At 47.3% G+C, this 17812-nt stretch overlaps 1 long non-coding RNA gene across 1 annotated transcript; it reads left to right on the top strand.

The window, feature by feature from the left end:
- The first annotated feature begins 6620 nt into the window (after positions 1 to 6620).
- On the top strand, positions 6621 to 9283 carry LOC118673524. Its single transcript, XR_004973395.1, has 3 exons — positions 6621 to 6898; positions 7931 to 8015; positions 8866 to 9283. It is a non-coding gene; the product is annotated as an uncharacterized LOC118673524 (long non-coding RNA).
- The last annotated feature ends 8529 nt before the right edge of the window (positions 9284 to 17812 follow it).

Raw genomic sequence — 17812 nt, forward strand, 5'->3', positions numbered from 1 at the left:
TGTTAACATGTATTAGTTCACACAAACACTCCACCCATGCTTTTGTTCCGGCCCTCCCGTCCAGTTTAAGAACCCATTGTGGCCTTCGAGTCAAAAAGTTTGCCCACCCCTGCTCGAGTCTGTGGGTGAAACTGGCTTAGAGATATTTGTTTGACCCACATAGTGTTTTACACACCGGGAGACTTCACATAAGCGTCTGGATTCTTGGCAGCTCTCGAAGAATCAAATGCTCTCAACACCTGGGGCCGCAGTTCCACCGGGCAATGGCTGCCCATGTGCAGGGGCCTACCCATTACAGTTGGCACAACCCAACCCTATTGGGTTCACTCATTTACTTTCACTGCCTGACCCTGTAGGCATATGAGGTTGCAACCTCTAGTCCAAATCCCGCCTTTTTATAGGTGAGAAAACTGAGGCCCAGAGAGTTCAAGTGATTTGCTCAAGGTCAGATAGCAAATTAGCTACAAAGCCAAGATTAGAACCCAAACCCAGGGCTGTTTCCACTTGGACCTGGCTCAGCACCCCAGCCAGAGTCTATTCTGATTAGAACGGCACTGGTTGTTAATTTTTTTTAATCACCATGTATGTAGGCATTTTTGATACTATATGGAACAAAACTAAGTCCCAAGACTTGTGTCACTCTACGGAAGAGCTAATGAAAAGGGAGAAAGCAGGAGGAACTAAGGTAGAGATCAGAAAGAACTTCCTGACTCTTGGAATGGTGAGATCTGGCTTGGTCGAGGGAATGAACCTCTCCAAGGCTCTGGAGAAATCAGTTTTATGTTCTTGAAGAACTCTGTTAGGATTCAGACGTCCGCAGTGCGGCTTGAGCCTGGGATGTCTCCATTGTCTGTCCATCAGATGGGGCAATGCTGACTCACTCCTGAGTGTGAGTTTCAGGCAGTGGGATGTATGTTTCAGCACATGGGGCTCTGATTCACAACTACAAGGAGTGGGGAATTCCTCTCTCCTGCCCCCAGGCAGTTCTGACTTGGTGAGGAGGGGTCTCCTTCATCACTCAAAGGCTGTATGTCAATCACGTGACAGTAAAGTCATGTGGCCCAAATCCCACTCTTCTTGGTAGAGCGGAGGGCATGGCAACTGGGGAGGCTCTTAGTGACTCAGTACAGAGGAGAGCTTAAGGCTGCTGGAGTCAGTGATAGCAAATCTCTCTGAGGCAAGGCTGCAGGCTGCTGGGGCTACTGAAGATGGAGTGGGGACCTCCAGCTGAACAATCCAATTCTGTGCACCCCGAGGCACTCAGACCCCAGCCAGCCTTCTACAAGGCATTCCGGGGCCCAACTGGTCTACCCCAAATCCTTCCTCCATCTTGGTTTCTCTCTGGCTCCAACCTAACTGCTTCAAGGCGCCAAGGTACAGATGAGCCCAACGCATTGCCTAGTCTAGTAATGGCGAACCTATGACACGCGGACTCATTCTTTTGGTTGATTTTTCTTTGTTAAATGGCATTTAAATATATAAAATAAATATCAAAAATATAAGTCTTTGTTTTACTGTGGTTGCAAATATCAAAAAATTTTTATATGTGACACGGCACCAGAGTTAAGTTAGGGTTTTTCAAAATGCTGACACGCCGAGCTCAAAAGGTTCGTCATCAATGTTCTAGCCAGTGGTAGGCAAACTGCAGCTCGCAAGCCACATGCGGCTCTTTGGCCCCTTGAGTGTGGCTCTTCCACAAAATACCATGTGCGGGTACACACATACAGTGCGATTGAAACTTCGTGGCCCATGCGCAGAAGTCGGTATTTTGTAGAAGAGCCACACTCAAGGGGCCAAAGAGCCGCATGTGGCTCGCGAGCTGCAGTTTGCTGACCACTGGCCTAGCCTAAACTTCAATGCGCACTGGTTGTTGGCCCTTCCTCTGCCCCCATACCCTGCATAGATTCTATCCCAGAATGCAATCCAAATCCTTGAATTATCACTATTTCTGCAGCAGAAGCTGCACCAGAAATAAATTCATAAATAAATTTCACTTTCCAACTCAGGCAATGCAATAGACTTCGGTTCGGCATTTTAGGAAAAATCCCCACTAGGTGTTCAGCCTCTATTTTTTAAAAAAATATATTTTTATTGATTTCAGAGAGGAAGGGAGAGGGAGAGATGGAAACATCAATGATGAGACTCATTGATCAGCTGCCTCCTGCACGCCCCCTACTGGTGATTGAGTCTGCAACCTGGGCAGGTGCCCTTGACTGGAATCGAACCCAGGACCCTTCAGTCCACAGGCCATGCTCTATTCAAACCAGCTTGGGCTCAGCCTCTATTCTTAAGCCAAGCTGTGCACTGGCAAATGTTCTCAAAGAAGCAGCTTTCTTTATTCCAAACTTGGATCTAGTGGGAGGAGGAAGAGGAAAAACTAGACCCAGTAAATCACTTGGAAGGAAGCTGCCCACCCCACCCCTCCTTACTCCCGGGGCGCCCTCCCTCTATTCTTTCTTCCCTTCCGTGCCAATCTGAGGCTCCACTTCCTTCTCCCCTGGCAAAGGAAGCTTCCATTGGCCCTACAAAGGAGCCCAGTAAGAAACTACAACTGTCATGCATGTGAGACTTCATGGTCAGCACCAACCACGGATCTGTTGGGACAGATCTGTGCCCTGATTTTGACTTCATGGTCAGCACCAACCAACCTACCCAGTGATTGTTTGCTGCTGTGAAGTGAGATTGTGGACATAAAGGCTCTCTGACATTGGTCAAGTGCTTTGCCGACTGGGGAGATCATCCCTAGTGTTATCTGCTCTTTGTTTCCTCGCATAAATTCTTCTCTCCTGGGCTCCATCAAGTCCTTAAGACAGCAAGGCACAGGCCAGCCAGGATCTTGTAAGCCAGGAGTTCCTGGCACAGGGCAAGGCTCAGGGTAAGCTCCGTGAGCACTGGACAATGAGCTGCCTTCAGAAAAAATGAGTTATCTGGGTATATAGAATCTTGGGTGGGGGTAGGGGAGGGCAGTGTGGTAAGAAACTGCACTTCTGTTCAATAAGACTGATTGACCAAATGTTTTACCTCTTCTCCTTCCCTAGTCCATTCCAGGGTAAGAATAATGAAGGAATTTTCAAAAGATAACCTTGACTCACAAAGTTAAGACAGGAGAAAAAGCATGGGAAGGGAGTTAAGAAGGATGAGATATTTCAACAAAAGCATTAAGAGATGAAGTCTTTCAACAGATATAGGGAGTGGAGAGGGCTGATGTTTTGGTTATAAAGCTTTCGGTACTATTTGATTTTCAAAGCAGATATGCGTAATATTTAAGAAAAATGTTCTCATTACTTTTTTTTTTTTTTAAGAAAGAGCACTTGGGAGTCGAGAGACCTGAGTGTCCATGACAGCACAGTTTGTCCTGTAGTTATCTGAGCCCAAGGAGCTGAACAAATTCTGAAATCACCTTCTGATTGTAACCAGTCCTAGATCTACGATTAAGTTCTAGAGGCAGCCCTGATGTCTTCCCCAAAACAACCTGTGCTTGGGAATGAATCAAAACTTGTCTTAAGCCCGGCTGGTGTGGCTCAGCAGTTGAGTATCGACCCAGAAACCAAAAGGTCATTGGTTCGATTCCCAGTCAGGGCACATGATGGGGTTGTAAGCTGGTTCCCCAGAAGGGGGTGTGCAGGAGGCAGCTGATCAATGATGTCCCTCTCTCATCAATGCTTCTATCTCTCTATCCCTCTTTCTTCTTCTCTCTCTCTCTCTAAAAATTAATAAAAACATATTAAAAAAAAAAACCAACTTGTTCAAATTACCCTTCTTTCAGTTGCTAGATGTACGAATGAGCTACCTGGACCTGTTTCCTCATCTCATGCTTGAGAATACTGCCTACTTTACAGGACTGTCAAGAGAATTACATGAAATAAATACGACAGTAACAGGTCTCAGCAAAAGTTCTTTTTCTTCGGTGCTGTGCCCTCCCATCTTTAGGCAGGGCTCTGACACAGTTCTGGGCACCCAGCATTCACTTAATAAAAACTTGAAGAATTCAGAAGTGAGTTACTGTATATTTACTCTCGGGGCAGGAAGGCTGTGAAGCGCTTCATTTCTGTTGATTGGATCAGGGGCAAGGGCCAAGTGCAGATCCTGGAGCCCAGTGCTTAATTCCTTTGAGGAGATGTGGCCAACTAACGGGCAGGCAAGGGAGCATATAAATGACAGGTTCTTTGACCAAGTAGCAGCCCTACCTCCCAGCCCTCCATCCCTCTACTGTGAGAACTTTCTCTTAACATAGTCCACATACCCAGCTCCAAGCCAGACTAGCCTCCTAGCCAGTGACCTGTGGATCTGCAGAAAACGGAAGGATGGTGTCCATAGGGATGTCCACTCTCCTGAGTGGCTCGGGACTGGCACACTCATTTTCACACGACAGACTCCCTCCCACACTGACTTCTCCACATCACCAAAAATGTGAGTTGTATAGCATTCAAAAGTCATTCAAAAGCCATCCCTGCCCAAACCACACCCGAATTCCTACAGCCTGAACCACCATTAGTCTGCACTAAGCTGAAGCCTAAAGGCCATGGAGGGTCACCCCCATTAAGGAAGGAAGGGAAGATGTACAAACAGATGTAGGCGTTCAGTGCTGACCTCATGTGACCCCCTGGCAGGCAGAATCCCAGAGTCAAGAGCTAAAAGGGTTTAGGTCTTTTCTAAGACAGGCTCAGGCCCAGCACTGGGTCCATCTTGCATGAGACACAAGCATCAGTCCTTCATTCATCATTTAGTAAATATTTTTTGCACACTTGGTATATGCCAAACAATATCCCTGCCCTCATAAAACATACTGCCTCCTATTGTCTTCTCTTTCTTTTTAATTTAAATACATATTTCCAGTGATTTCAGAGAGGAAGGGAGAGGGAGAGAGAGATGAAAACAACAAAGATGAGAGATTGTAATTTATCGGCTGCCTCCTGCACACCCCCTACTGGAGATCAAGCCCACAGGGTTTGATCAAGCCCTGGCCAGGAATCAAACCGTGACCTCCTGGTTCATAGGTCAACGCCCGCCCAACCACTGAGCCACGCTGGCTGGACAGCATGCTTTCCTTTAAAGGAAGCAGCTTCTAAGCCAGTGATGGCGAACCTTTTGAGCTCTGCGTGTCAGCATTTTGAAAAACCCTAACTTAACTCTGGTGCCATGTCACATAGAGAAATGTTTTGATATTTGCAACCATAGTAAAACAAAGACTTATATTTTTGATATTTATGTTATATATTTAAATGCCATTTAACAAAGAAAAATCAACCAAAAAAATGAGTTCGCGTGTCACCTCTGATACGCATGTCATAGATGGTGCCTGGTCCAGGAAGTCAGGAAGGCCTCAGAGATCTAAGCTCTGGCTGATGGTTGCTATACAGAAACACAGGCCCAGTTTCACCGCTGGGAAATCTAGATATTGAGGTAAAATCTCCCAACTCTTTATATGCTTGCAACAATATTTTAAAAAAATTTCCGACTTACATGTGCCATATGAAACATCCCACAGGAGCTGCTGTCCTGGAGGATGGGGACGTCGTCCCGTTTCCTCTGTGCTCCCCGTACTTGCCGCACATGGGGCCCGGCACACAATTGGTGTTCAACGCATGTTCACTGAATACATATACACATAGGTTCACTATTAGTATGTGTATTTTGCACTTGAGGAATCAGGCTTGTGGAGGATACAGGTCACATGGGAAGTGGCAACGTTCAGGTTCAAGTTCAAATCTCTGAACTTTGAAATAGACACAATGACTGGCAAGAAAGATGGACTCAGAGTGGAAACAGGGCTGCATCAGTTCCTTACACCACCCTCCACCCCCGAGCTGTTCCCACCTGTTACCAGCATCCTCGGTGAGGCCCCACCTGTTGTTAACCCCCCTGGGAAACTTCTGATCCCACTCTCTGGGACTCTTATTTTGTTCAGACCTAAGAATCAGAGACCGAGGCAGCCCACACACCACCTGTCCCTCCCCTGGCACAGTGACATCTGCTTAGTTGAGCTGCTAGCGGTAGCCTTTCAAATCCAGAGAAGGCCCTGCAGGCCTTCCCTGGCCAGGTGCCTGGCCCACCAAGTCCCCTGGGGCAGCCTGGTGGCTTCAGAGCTGTTTCTGTTCATTATTTACAAAACATGATTCGCAGAAGCGGGCAAGGCAGCTGCAGAGCTAGAAATGGAAGGGTGTGGGAAAATAGTCGAGCCAGGGAAGGGGGACTTGGGGAAACAGAGCACCAGCCCCGAGGCTTCTAAAATGAGTCAAGATTTCTACTAAGATCCACTCAGTTGACAGAACCCCGCCCCACGGGTCTCGCTCCTGCCCTTTCTCTTAGGTCACGAGGGGAACTTCGGAATGTTCATCTTGCTCACAGCCTGATTAACAGCCATATCCCAGGATGTGTGTGACCATCTGTCTATCCTGGGGGCGTGAAGAAAGTAACAGCTCTGTCCTTGACCCTGACTGAGCCAGGGGCTGGATCTAAGCTTCAGGGGCCTGGGAAACTCGGGGAGTGAGTCAATGGCTGGAGGCCCCGGGAGTTTCGCTCTGGTTCAGAGCTGGATCCCCACCTCCCAGTTACTATTCTGTGCAGTGGCAAGTGCCAGCTTGTCTCCCCTTCCCACCCAGCCAGGAAACCAGCCGCATTTCTCCTTCAGGCCCAGACCCGTCCTGGCCGCCCGGATTCCACCGCCCAGGCAAGAAGCGCCTCTCTGCCCAGCGACCCTTTCTTACCCTTTCTTTCTGGGTTTTGTCACAGAGGAATTTTTATTCCGGCGGTTCAGAGCGGTGGGGGTAGGTGGCCCCAGGGTGGTGGGGTGGATGTCAGTGTGTGAAGGAGAAAAGATGGGAAGGAAGGAAAGGGAAACGTTAGGCCTTCCATTCCTGGAGCCATTCCATCCTGGAATCCAAGGCCAATGAAGGAGGTGAGAAGGATGGACGCTGAGTTCCCGCCCCTCCACAGCTGTCAGGAGGACTTTCCCTGATTCCCACGGGAGGGTGGGAAAGAGGCCGGGTCTGGGCAGGTCTGGAGAGCGCTGGTTCCCCATGGCCCTGGGGGAACACGCCCTGGCTTGCTGACCTCTCAGGTAGGAGTCTATCAGGTAGGAGCACATGCGCTATGTGAGAGCGTGTGTGTGTGTGTGTGTGTGTGTGTGTGTGTGAGAGAGAGAGAGAGAGAGAGAGAGAGAGAGAGGAGTGGAGTACATGCAGGTGTTTATTCTTTATCTGAGATTCAAATGTAACTGGGTGTCCTGTATTTATCTGGCAGCCCTGCTATAGGGGTCAGGGCTTGGGAGAACTGAACTGAGGCTGACCCCCCCACCCCCCGACTGCCACATCTTCAATATCAGTGAGGCAAGGGCCAGTTTCTGGGCACACAGCCTTGCCTTGACCTGCTCCCCACCTGCTCCTTGGGCCCCGCAGCCCACACAGCCTGGGCCCCTCTCCCTGCAGCTCTGAAATTGCAGACTTTCATGTCAGGTTAATGCTCCATCCTGGAGCCCCTTTGAAGATGAAAAGCTCTCCTGGGCAATGAAGTCTCTGTTGTTGTAATTAACATCATTAAAAGTGACTTTTCTCATAGCCCTGTAGAAACCGGGGGGGCTTCACTTCTTTTTTTTTTTTTAATATATTTTTATTGATTTCAGAGAGGAAGGGAGAGGGAGAAAGAGAGAGAGAAACATCAGTGAGGAGAGAGAATCCTGCACGGCCCCTACTGGGGATCGAGCCCACAACCCGGGAATGTGCCCTGACCCGAATCAAACCATAACTTCCTGGTTATCGGTTGATGCTCAACCACTGAGCCATGCCTGCCAGGCATTCACTTCTTGCAAAAAGTACCTCCCTTGCTCTTTCAGGAGATGGCCAACCTCTTCTAATCCAATACTGGGGTTGGGTTAGAAGCCCTAGTCCCTGTGCCCACCCACCCTGACTTAAACTTGTTTTTACCCTTTCAGGTGATTCTTCACCACAACAAGGCACCCATCTCTCCGGACTCAGTAGCCACACTCTCCTGGGACATATCTGCTCCTCCTTTCCTGGGTCAGTAACACCTGCTGAATGGTAAAGCCTGGGGCTACTGTTTCCACCCCAGCTCTGGACCATATGGAAGGGGTGCCAGCTGCTGTCATCTCATCTCTTGACCCAAATGCCCAGACCACTAAGTGCAAACTCTTCCTTGATTCCAAGAATCAGGTTGTTCTTGTGCGAGAGACGGTCTGAGAGGGCGTGTATTTCCCTCCAAAGGTTGGTCATCACTAGTCACCAGGGCAGCAGAAGGTCATGCCCAGAGGCCTTGAACGCAGTTTGTTGTTTTAATTCTTTCTTTCAAAAACTGTTTAATCCTTTATGGTTTAAAGCAGCGGTTCTCAACCTGTGGGTCGCGACCCCTTTGGCGGTTGAACGACCCTTTCACAGGGGTCGCCTAAGACCATCCTGCATATCAGATATTTACATTACGATTCATCACAGTAGCAACATTACAGTTATGAAATAGCCACGAAAATAATTTTATGGTTGGGTCACCACATGAGGAACTGTATTTAAAGGGCCAGAAGGTTGAGAACCACTGGTTTAAAGTATTATATGAGTCTCCTTTTCCCCCTATTCTCCTCTCCCTGGCTGCCCTCACCCCCTAACACATGCCCTCACCCCCCTACTGTCTGTGTCCATGGGTTATGCTCATACACATGCATACAAGTCCTTTGGTTGACCTCTTACTCCCTCCCTCCCCACCCCCCCACTCCCCCCCACCCCACCCCCCACCCCCGCTTCCATCATAGGCTGGACAGTCTGTTCGATGCTTCTATGTCTCTGGTTCTATTTTTGTTCATCAGTTTATGTTGTTCACGATATTCCACAAATGAGTGAGATCTGTTTTAATTATTTCTAGGAATGTGTTCTCTTGCTTTTCCCAAGAAGGCGGTCAACTCTTCCACAGAAAGAGCCACAGTTTTATTCCCTAAAGGTATGGCATCCTCAACATTACCGAGTGGGTTGTACCAAATTAGCATCTCTCTTGCGCTCTCTTCTCCCTCTCTCTCTCTCCTCTCTCGATTCCCCAGGCTCTTAGCAGACACCGCTGCTTCTTTGAGGAAGGGGGGAGGCTTTCTGGAATCCCTTCGGAAGGGCACGAATCCTGTTTGTTTTGTTCTGTTTAGCTTTCTGAGGAGAAAACACTGATTTCAGGGTATATGCGTGTGTGGTTGAAAAAGTTTCCTCCTGCCCTAGCTGGTTTGGCTCAGAGAATAGAGTGTCAACCTGTGGACTGAAGGGTCCCAGGTTTGATTCTGGTCAAGGGCACATGCCCGGGTTGCAGACTCGATCCCCCGTGTGGGGTGTGTAGGAGGCAGCCGATCCATGATTCTCTCATCATTGATATTTCTCTCTCTCCCTCTCCCTTCTTCTCTGAAATAAAAAATATAATAAAAGAAAAGTAAAAAAAAGTTTCCTCCTTGGACCCAGATGACAATGCTCAACCCTTGCCTACGCTACCCTCATCTCCCTCTCCTCTAGAACTGCCCCGCCCCGAATACACTCACCATCATCCCTGCCAGCCATCAGAGGGGCTGTGGTTCCAGTCACGTTAGGTTGGCGGACACACTGATCCAAATATTCATCTGGCCCCCAATCCCTCCTGGAGTCTTTAGGCAGAGCTGCAGGAGCTCTGAGTTTGCAGAGAAAGGTTAGCATTTCTGCACTTGATGGAGTGCCCAACAACTTTGCAACCTGCCTCTGCGGAGCTTTCAGCGCAAGAGTTTATCACGCACGCAGGAAGGACCTCTTTAGTTGCAAATTTTATTTCTAAAATTCTTACTTCTCCAAAATTGATCCAGAGACATAGCAGCATGGAACAGACTGGGAAATCTCCGAGCGAAGGTGGGGGTGGGTGGATGGGTGGGAAGAGATCCACCAAAGAACTTGTATGCATATATGCATAAGCCTTGGACACAGACAATAGGGTGGTGAAGGCCTGGGGGGAGCGGGGGGAGTAGAAGGGGTCAATGGGGGAAAGAAGAGGACATGTAATACTTTCAACAATAAAGATTTAGTTTTAAAAAATATAAAATTCTTAGTTCTCCCCATGAACGCATAGGGAAGAAAACAGGGAGAAATGAAAAGCAGCAGAGGACTCTAGAAAATCTTGCTCATGAGAAATGGATGGTTGTTAAATGCAGGGCTGATATTCTTGGGTTTTCACGACCTAAACTAAAGGAAAAGCGGCCCCCCACCCCCAAGTGGCAGGTAAGTCATGGCCCCAGGAGAAAGAATAAGATCGCGGAGGCCCCGCCCTCCAGATGCCACAGGCTCCTTCGGTGGCTGCGATGGGAGGGCTGCAGTGGGGAGTGATCTGGTAACAGTCAAACGTGGGAGAGCATTTCAGCAGCAGCTGTGGATTTGGGCTAATAGGCGGGTAGAGACTCGATTTCATGCAGGATGGTAATTCTTCACTTCATTTTTGAAAAAGTAAGGACCACCATTCTACTCCGAGGATGTTTTTTTTCTTCTTCACTTCTTTTCTCCAAAAGAAAAAAACCACACAAACAAATCACATGTTGTCACACAGATTGACTGGTGGTGCTCAGGAGAGTGGAGATTTTCGGGGGCAGGATGACATAGAAAAGACAAATGAGCAAAAATGCATCACTTCTGAGCCAGCATCGCAGGTTGGATGAATGACTCCTCCTGGCTGTTCTCTTCGTGCATGACTCACACTTGCATTAAGGAATGTGTCACCTTGTGATGTCATGGAGGATCATCTGCTTCTAGAACGGCTCCCTCCTCCTGACTGTGAGCAGCCCGAGACCAGGGCCTGTGTTTGCTTTTCCTGTAAATTCCATGGCGCTCCCCGTAGGTCCAGTGTGCAATCCATGGTTACTCAGCAGACGCCCTCCAGGTCCTACACTGGACGCAGCGGCGTATAGGAAGTGCAGACTCGTTTAGTACTTAATATGTGACTGAGATGCGAATCCAGGTCCATCAGAGTCCGGTGCTCAGTTGTAACCACTCTGTGAACCTGCCTTTCCTGAGAAGGGTCAGTCAGTCAATGAGAGGCAACACCAGCTTTCCTGCTCCCCCAGGGCAGCTCCTTCCCCACCCCTACTCCCCCAGGCTCCTAAGTGTGCAGGGTCCCAGGGCTCAGTTCAGGCCTCTTCTCTGTATTTATGATAGGTGAACTCACCTGGTGTCATTCACACGCTGACCACTCCCATGGTGCATGGGCATCCCGGCACCCTGCCTCTCTCTCCTCTGAACCCCAGCTGTGCACTCATGTCTGACTACCTTCTGGACTTCCCCATTGGCCGTCTAGTGAAAATCTCAGGCTTCACATGCAAATCAAATGATGATCTTGACATTTGTTGGGCAGATGATGCAGGGGCTCTGAGGTCACAAGGACAAAGCGGGGACAGAAGTGAACAGCTGTGGGGAGCAGACCCCTGGGATCCCCTCTTGCTGTGACCATGCCCCACACAGGGACTAGCGTGGACGGCATGGATTTCAAAAACTGAATTCACGACAGTCTCAGCTGAGGGTGATTGCAGCAGGAGAAACTTGAGATACCAATGTCAAGAGCTGTTGAGAAGTGGGAGGAAGCATTTGGTAAGAAGATGAAAAAGTCTCCTAAGTGCTGGTGGGCAGCATCAATAACAAACTTGCTGCCCAGGGGGGGCCACTGGCAAGGAAGATTGAACAGCCTTGTCACCCGCACCAGACAGCACTGTTATTTCTCTAAGGTCCAAATCTGATCACATGACCCCCTTGCTTGAAATCCTTTAATGGCCCCTCACCTTATATGGGATTGGGCCGAACTCCCCAGCGAGGCGTGAAAGGCCTTTACTGGACTGATCCTCACCTGCCTGCCCCTGCGACCTCTCCCTCTCATCCATCCAACACAGACCACGTGCAGGTCTCCAAACACATCCTGACACCTTTGCTCATGCTATTCCCTCTCTCAGGAACATTCCTTCCTTTGCATGTTTACCCAGGAAACCCTGACTGGGCACACCCGCTGTATACTTCCGCATAACCTAGCCCCAACCCTCCCTCTGCCCTCCAGCAGAGCATTTTTTTTAAAAAATACATTTTTATTGATTTCAGAGAGAAAGGGAGAGGGAGAGAGAGATAGAAACATCAATGATGAGGAGTAATTATTGATTGGCTGTCTCTTGCACATCCCCCAGTGGGGATCGAGCCCACAAGCCAGGCATGTGCCCTGGCTGGGAATTGAACCGTGACCTCCTAGTTCATAGGTCAACGCTCAACCACTGAGCCACACCCGTTGGGCCAGAGTGTTTCTTTATCCTCCGGGTTCCCATAAGCCATTGTACCTCCTTGTAATACAGCACTTAGCCTATGACAACGTAATGATGTTAATTGCATTGTTTCCTTACCTAGATTATGAGATCTTCAAGCTCTGAAGATCTGAGGTCTGAGCTTTTTATTTAATTGATTTTATTTTTTATTTGCTGTTAATCCTCACCTGAGGACTTTTTCCATTGATTTTCAGAGAGAGTGGAAGGGAGGGGGAGAGACTGAGAGAGAGAGAGAAACATTGATTGGTTGCCTCCCACACCGCCCTGGCCAGGGGCATGGAGACTGCAACCAAGGTACAGGTACCTGCCCTTGACTGGAATCGAACCCAAGACCCTTCAGTCAGCAGGCTGATGAGAGCTAGGGCAGGTCTGAGCTTTTTAAATCCCGGATGCCTCAGGCCTGGAATACGGTGTCTGTTTAATAAATGTTTTTTATTTTTTTATATATATTTTATTGATTTTTTACAGAGAGGAAGGTAGAGGGGTAGGTAGTTGGAAACATCAGATGAGAGAGAAACATCGATCAGCTGCCTCCTGTACAACCCCCACTGGGAATGTGCCCGCAACCAAGGTACATGCCCTTGACCGGAATTGAACCTGGGATTCTTCAGTCCCCAGGCCGACGCTCTATCCACTGAGCCAAACCGGTCAGGGCTGTTTAATAAATGTTTGATAAATGAATGAACATATGCATGCTGTGCCTTTGCCAGAAAATATAAAATATAGAGTGTAGTTACACCAGTACTCCACTAGAGGGAGGAATATACACCTTTCCCCTCTAGCACAATTTTACGCTCGTTCTTAGATTAATATAATCTGATGAAACATTTCAGTTTTAGGCTAGACCTAATGTAAATCAGCATCTGGTAGACCTGAGGAAACATATGTATTAAAGGTCACCATACACCAGGCTTGACAATGGGTAACTTCTTACGGGCGCAGATGAACAGAAAGGGTAGGAGGCGTACATGACATTTTGCATTTCTGTCTGCGGAGTGCGTTTCAATGCATTACAAAGCTTTCCTTTTTTCAGACACAATCTCGTTTTCTAAAATAGTCTCCACCTAGAAAGCTTATTGCTCTGTCCACGCTGTGGAACCCGATGATTACACAGCTTTCTAATTTCCTGTTCTGTATCCCTCATATCCTGTCTTGAACACACACACGGTGTTTATAAAGTCAGCTGAGATACAGCCTGAGATATAGAATCCAGAGCAACTTCGAGTTCAGTACTAATGTTCAACAAATGTGGCTGGTTGACAAATGTCCAATGGCAGCAGATTCCCCCACGCCCCTCCGGGCCCCCATCCCACACACTGTCCTCCCTGCGTCCTTGGTATCCAGAGTGTATTGGTTCAACATGTATCCCAGCGTACTGTGATAATCTGTGTGCTTACTCACATCTGGACAAGACTGTGAACTCCTTGAGGAGGCCGGCATGGATCTTACTCTTTCTCCTCACCTTGGCTGCTGGCGTAGCACTGGCACACAGTGTTTACTAACTATTTTTTGAATAAATAAATAAGCTCATTTCACTATAAGGGCACGCAAAGACTGGTTTCTGCCAGCACACCCAGGGACAGGCTAGACTGCTCTGGGGTGTATACAGACACATGCATGTACCAGTACATAGTAAACTCAGATGCCTGGACACACACACACACACACACACACACACACACACAGAGCCCTTCCCTAGAATCTTCCCAAATCAGTGGCTGAGATGTCTGAATTTACATCATTAGAGAGTCATACCTTTGGCTTATATATGGTTCCCTGTCAACATGCCTTGAATCTGTGTGCCCTGTTATTACATACATTTCAAAATGCAAACATCCCCCGGTATCTTGATTCCTATCCTCAAGCTTTGACCTCCCCACCCTGCCCCTTGAGAATCTCAGCTTACTTTCTGTAATTTGCATTAGAAAGGCTTGCTTATGTCTTTTGGAATACAGAGCTGAATATCAAATAAGCTCTCTTAAACCACATACACTGTCATGTTTGCAAGGAATTAAACCGCATCAATTTGCATGACTCCGTGAATTAATAATGACACTAAAAATAAAAACGAAAACTGGATGAATCACCCTTAGAAGATCGAGTGAATTGACTCCTGGTGTTGAGAATTAGTCAGTGAAGGGAGAGAATCAAGCACTCCTTCTGCCTTCCCTATGTAAACGGTATCATTGGGTGACCAAAATGTATCTAAGGAAGAAGTCTGTCACTATGGAAGGAGTCCAGCAAGTTAGTGAAGAAAAAAAAAAGAAAGAATTAGAATATCTCCCCTTAAGATAGAAGTAGAATGCAATCTCAAATGAATGAACAAATTTAGACATTAAGCACCAGTGACTGCTAACATCACAAAGTGAAAGGCAACCAGACGTTATATGCCTCCTGATGGAAACGTAAAATGCCAACTACAGTGAAGTCTGATCCAAGTTCTAGGTCTGCCCTGGCCAGGCAGCTCAGATAGTTAGAGCGTCGTCCTGATACACCAACGTTGCTGGTTCCCTTCCTGGTCAGGGCACGTTACAAGAACCAACCAAGGAATGCCTAAATAAGTGAACAACAAATCGACGTTTCTTTCTCTCTCTCTCTTAAAACAATGAAAAAATGAAAGAAAAAGAAAAACTCAGTTTCTGGGGAGAAAAAAAAAGTCCTAGGTCCAACAACCTATTCACGAGAAATATAGAGAGCTCTAGAACACGAAAAACCAGCAAAGTGTTAAAAAAAATGTTTATGAGACGATCAGAATCTGAACACTGACCTGATATATGACAATATTAAATAATTATAACTTTTTTAGGTAAAATAACGCTGATGTGGCTATATTAAAAAATAACCTGTGTCTTTAGAAACGCAGGGTGATCTATTTACTGATGAAATAATCTGATGCCTGGGATTTACTTAAAAAATAAGGAAGAGGAGTGTCAGGGGCAGTGGTGGGCATAGACTAGTATATGAAACAAGATAGCCGTGTGTCGATCATTGGTAAAGCTGAGCAATGGGTACCCGGGAGGGCTTTATACCATTTTGTCTACTTTTGTATACGAGTATACCTGAAATTTTCCACAAAAAAGGTTTTTAATTTAAAAAATGTATTAACACTTTTCTGAACATTCTGAAATTCTTGTCCTAAGAGATGCCTAGGCATTATCCTGGGAAGTGTCCGGGGAATTGCAAATACCCTGGGAGAAGTAACATTAATTCAGGAACCTCTCTTTGTGAACTAGCATCAAAGATTATTTCCTGGACGGCCTTTAGCCCTGAAAATACTGTGTGTCTGAGGGTAAAGGTGAAAGAAAACCCTTAGAGGAAGGAAAAGAAAGGCCACCTGTGGGAAGCAGAAATTGAGGAACAAATGTTGCCTTCATTGCGCTCTCCCCAGGGCCTTCACTAGTTGGCACATACATCTTCTTTGTGTGGCTTTTACTAAGAGGACTTTGACTTCAGATGTGAAAAAAAAAATGTTCAAATTCTGGAGTCTCAGGTTAAAATGTCACAAAGGGTCTCCTTTTACGTTGTCAGAGGCTAATGTAGGTATTTTCAGGAGACGAGGGGCCCCTTTTCCATTGCTCAGTGAACCAATGAGGAGGCCCGCTGGGTGGAGCTGGGCACATTTTTGCCTAAACCTGGGAACAGTCTAGACCTGTCCACAGGACCACAAGGATGTGGAAACCAGGAGGGTAAGGAGTCACCTCAATTGCTCAAGAGCATGGCTTTTTATAGACGATTTCTGGAAGAACACCAAGACACTGGTTGCCTCTGGGGGGGGGAAGCTGGGGCACTGGGCATAGGGTGGGCGGAAGACAAAACAGACTGAGTCTTTATTGTTTCAGCCAGGTTAGGCTGTGGCCGGTGCCTTAAAATATATGATGACATTCTGCACACAGCCTCTTGTTAGCATAAGTGACTGTGCCTTTTATCTTGACATTAGACAGAAGACAGATGTCTGTTTGTTTATGGTTTCCTTAGCTGGGCCAGCTGTTGGCACCACCCTCGGTTTGCATATTTCCTTGGTACTCCCTTACCTGCCCTCCCTACCCCACCCCAGCCTCCCAGAAACAATTAGGAGGACGTGACTGTGATCCTCATAGTGCCAGTACCACTTCTGCAGGTGTGACATGGTACTGGGCAAAGCTCACATTTTCCCACAGAAGCACCCCCTTCCCGGCTCCCATAGCAGAGCCAAGTGAACAGGCTCCTGTTTCACCTTAAAAATTCAGGGGAATTTTGTGGTGTATGAATTACCACTTTGTTTTTATAGGACGTGATCTTATATAGGGATCATGAGGAGGAAAGTGTCATTGTGTTCATCGTGTGGCATGTCCCTGGAGTACTAGCCCTGTTTTGTTTTAGGCTCTTTCCTCTTTGTCTATGGAGGTTATTATTTACATACATCAAAATTCAGCAATTTTAAAAGTACAGTGTGATTACTCCGAGTAATTGTAGTCAAAGTTAACTACCGCCACGATCAAGATATAAAATAGCCCAGCCGTTGTAGGTCAGTGGTAGAGCGTCAACTCATGAACCAGGAGATCACAGGTTCGATTCCTGGTCAGGGCATGTACCTGGGTTGCAGGCTCGATCCCCGGTAGGGGTGAGCAGGACGCAGCCATTCAATGATTCTCTCTCATCATTGATGTTTCTATCCCCTTGTCCTCTCTCTGAAATTAATTATTTTATATATATATAGATTATAATATGTATTAATTATTATATATATATATATATATATATATATATATATATATATATAGCCCGATGCACGAAATTTGTACAAGGGGCTCAGCCCTTGCAGCCGTGGTGGCTTGCCTAAGCCCTCACAGCCCCAGCTTCATCTGGAAGGCCGTTCGGCTGTCCGGTCTAATTAGCATATTATACTTTTATTGTTATAGATTACTCCACCTTAAAATGTTGTCCATCCCCCTTTGCCAAGAGTTGATTTTTGAGACAGGCAATTTAGTTCTACCGTGTTGTGAAGATGAAGTGAGATGTGTGGGCACCCTTACATATTGGTTGGAATTTTTTAAAATATATTTTTATTTATTTCAGAGAGGAAGGGAGAGGGAGGGAGGGAGATAGAAACATCATCAATGAGAGAGAATCATGGATCGGTCGCCTCCTGCACGCGCCCCCTAGTGGGGATCAGCCTGCGACCCAGACATGTGCCCTGTACGGGAATGGAACCCGGGACCCTTCGGTCCGCCCTGCTCTATCCAATGGGCCAAACCGGCCAGGGCTAGGTTGGTATTTTCATCATGGTATAATATAATCATCTCCGCTACAACATGTTCATGCAGGCTGACTCCCACAACCCAAACAAACAGAAGCACTGAGCAGGCCCCCCATGTATTCAGCCCTGGCAGCCCCAAGCCTACCAGCCCACTTTCTAGGACTAGAACACAAGGGCACGCGTGCCTGTGCTTCCAGCGCCCCTCGCTAGGGGGCAGAGTCGGGACTAGGAATTTCTAACGCCGGTCGTAAAAGCGCGCCGTAAAGCGGGTCTGCTTTATGGCAGCTTGC

Source organism: Myotis myotis, unplaced genomic scaffold (genome assembly GCF_014108235.1).
Source record: "Myotis myotis isolate mMyoMyo1 unplaced genomic scaffold, mMyoMyo1.p scaffold_m19_p_18, whole genome shotgun sequence".
In the NCBI taxonomy this organism is placed as follows: domain Eukaryota; kingdom Metazoa; phylum Chordata; class Mammalia; order Chiroptera; family Vespertilionidae; genus Myotis; species Myotis myotis.